General features: G+C 41.3%; 1 long non-coding RNA gene across 2 annotated transcripts; it reads right to left on the reverse strand.

Moving 5' to 3' along the window:
* Window positions 1–1,688: 1,688 nt before the first annotated feature.
* LOC135304374 (uncharacterized) lies at window positions 1,689–2,849 on the reverse strand. Of its 2 annotated transcripts, none has more exons than XR_010365787.1 (3): window positions 2,366–2,849; window positions 1,968–2,046; window positions 1,689–1,840 (listed from the first exon to the last, which is right to left on the reverse strand). It is a non-coding gene; the product is annotated as an uncharacterized LOC135304374 (long non-coding RNA). The 2 variants fall into 2 exon arrangements; XR_010365788.1 differs by having other exon boundaries at window positions 1,927–2,046.
* Between the last annotated feature and the right edge of the window lie 64 nt (window positions 2,850–2,913).

A 2,913-nucleotide genomic window follows, 5' to 3' on the forward strand; every position in this document is an offset into this window, starting at 1 on the left:
GACTATGTAGCCCAGCTGATATGAACTCCAGGTAGAGGAAAAGTAGCACCTAACCTGTAGAAGAGGGAGAATTTAAAAAAAAAACCCCAAACTCCTTGGCTCATTGAATTCAGTAGCTTTTGTTCTCATGATTGTCTAGATTTGGATCTTGTGTAGATTCCTGAGGGAAAGCAAATTAAACTCCAGGGGAAAAAAGTTCCATTCTTTAGAGTGGCTCATAAAAATATCTTCTAACAGGAGTGCAATTTCTGCCTTTGTGTCCTCTGGAGCTAAATGATCAGCCATATTATGTGCTGTGCTTCGTTACCCAAGAACATTGCAGCAACGAGCTGGAATAATGAGTGCAAAGCTTCATTCAGAGAGTAGCTGAGCTCCTCAGAGCTTCAAAAGACCAGGTTTATTAATGAGAAATACGGAAACATCCTTATTTAAGAAATTTATATCTTCCAGGATGGTTCTGAAAATTACAGCTAAATCAGCTGAGATGTCAGACATAAAAAGAGCCTGTGTGATTCCCACTAATACCCTCTGAACTGTGTCTGTCTTGGCTGCCCTTCCTGGCAGTCAGCATTTCACAGTTCTCATTTCCAAACAGCCAGCTTTGGCTTTGTGTGGGAGATGTCTCCGCTAGCAGTGGGAACAGAAAAAACTGTCATTCTAGCAGCAAAAAATGTAAAGAATGTAATCAACTTTGCAAGCTTTAAAATCCTTTCTGGACGGGTGAAATGGTAGCACCCATCAAATTATTCTCATCTCTCTTAGCTTCTTAACATTGGTTTTTGAGCATCATGTAATGCACAAGAACAATATCCATTTCCCCTGCACGAGGCTGCCAGGCTGCTTTGTTCACATGAGCTGTTGTGTGCAGAAAGATTCAGCTTGCCCTTATCTACCACAACTCTTCTGAGCCAAAATATTGGCATCAGTTTCCAAAAACTACATTTTTTCTTTGCAGAAATGAATTTAGATATATCTTTAAATGAATTCTTGTAAGTCATCTTTCATGAAAGACTTTGAAGCATATCATGAGCTAACTGGCTTTGTTCCCTTTCTTCAGACAAACTGACATTAAGAAACTTCAGGCTTGACACTGACAGATCTTGTGACGTTTGTGCTTTCTTGCTGAGCATTGTGGACATAATTTTGTCCCTTCTGGGATTAGTTCTACTGTACCAAATCACTCAAAGATTATCACTTGTACCTTGTGTCCAGTATGACTTCTAATTCCCTGGTCTGTAATTCCCACAAATTCCCACAAACTTCTGAGGTATTCTGTATAACATTGTTTTAAGTCCTCAAAGCAATTTAGCAAGCCTTGCTGCCTTCACAGTATTAATGTTCTCTCAATGTTGCATTCTGATGAGAAACCCTATTTTAAATAAATAAGCTCACAACACTGAGTATGCATTTTGATCCTACTAATACTGATCTCCCATGCATTAATATGAATGAGCAGGATTAGCATGGCAAAATTTGCAATTTCTCTTAAGTGCTGGAAATCTGAATCAGACTAAAGTGTTAAAATTTTGCCTTGGCTTGTTCATACTAGGGTTTTTTCCTAAGTTATAGCCAAGCATATAAATGCAGTCAAAGGCCAAGAGCATGAAATATAATTTAGAAGTTGAAATTTTCATTATATAAGTCAGAGATGTGATAATTTGCTGGCATTTTTTATTCTTATTTTCCTAAAAGATTGGATTTGGGATTGTTGGTAGGGGAAGTTGTTTAGGTTTTGTAAATTTTGTTGCTGAGGATGGTTTTGCTTTTTTTCCTGTTTTAATTGAAACACATATCAAGAGCTGGCAGGGTTGGAGTGTGGGATGCATGTGGATGGTTCAGCCTGGAGATAAAGAGATAGAGCAGAAATTAATTTCCACATTCCCCTACCTGAAGTGTGGGGCATAAGGAGAGAGGAGTAAGGTTCACCTGGAAGATACAAATGGAAGGGCCATGAGGCACCTCCTCACCTCATTAATTTTGTGGGTCTGTGAATTAAGCAGGTATTTGTGTGCTGTGCAGTGGCTCTAGGTGTCCTTCTGGCGTGACCTACAAAGCATCAGGAATGACAAATTGTCCCTGTGGCAAAGGCAGTGGGAAGGAGGATGTGCTGGGTGTGCTGTTCACAGCCAGACTGTGGTGGGGACAGGGCACTTGTGCTCTGTGATCTTCTCCACCCCAGCCTGCAGAAGAGCTCCTGCAAGGAGCTGGACTTCCATGGGTGTCTTGCTTTCATGGTTTGTGCATTCATTCAGATTATAAACCCCTTCCCAAAAGGAAACATCCTCCAAACTTCTGGAAACCCTAATGACAAATAGAATTTTTTGCTTCTTCTCTTTAAAACTCCGAGCAGCTGCATTCTCCTTACCCAAGCAACTTAATGATCAGCTCCCTGGTGAGCCAAGCTGTCCTCTTTAGGTCATTGCAATGAGGAAATTGGAATGGGCTTTGCCAGTGCAGCTGGGTGTGCACCACTGCACCTCCCACTGCCCTGACACTGATTTACCAGGGGTTTCTCTGGCACTTGGGAGTTAATGCCTATGGAGCTGGAAATTGGAAGATACCACAAACTGTATTTGCTCCCAGAACTCTCCTTTGGCTGATTTGCTCCCTTCTCCCTTTGAGCATACATTAACTTTTGTTATCAAATATACATCAAAGCATTGTATGTTGTTACCACCCACAAATATTCTCTGTCATTATTAAACAAATGAGATGCAATTGCTGGATGGAATTAGTGAGTGTTGCCTAGCTGGCGAGAAAGCAGGGAGGAAAGACTAGAAGTCTCTCCTCTTTTTGGGTTTTGGTTACTGTGCTAGGGACAGTGGATAATTAGGACATGGATTTCTTTGACATCCCGTCTTGGACTGTGCTGTCACAAAGCACACATCTCCCTCGGGGTCTGGAGCAGAGGTA

Source organism: Passer domesticus, chromosome 7 (genome assembly GCF_036417665.1).
Source record: "Passer domesticus isolate bPasDom1 chromosome 7, bPasDom1.hap1, whole genome shotgun sequence".
NCBI lineage: Eukaryota > Metazoa > Chordata > Aves > Passeriformes > Passeridae > Passer > Passer domesticus.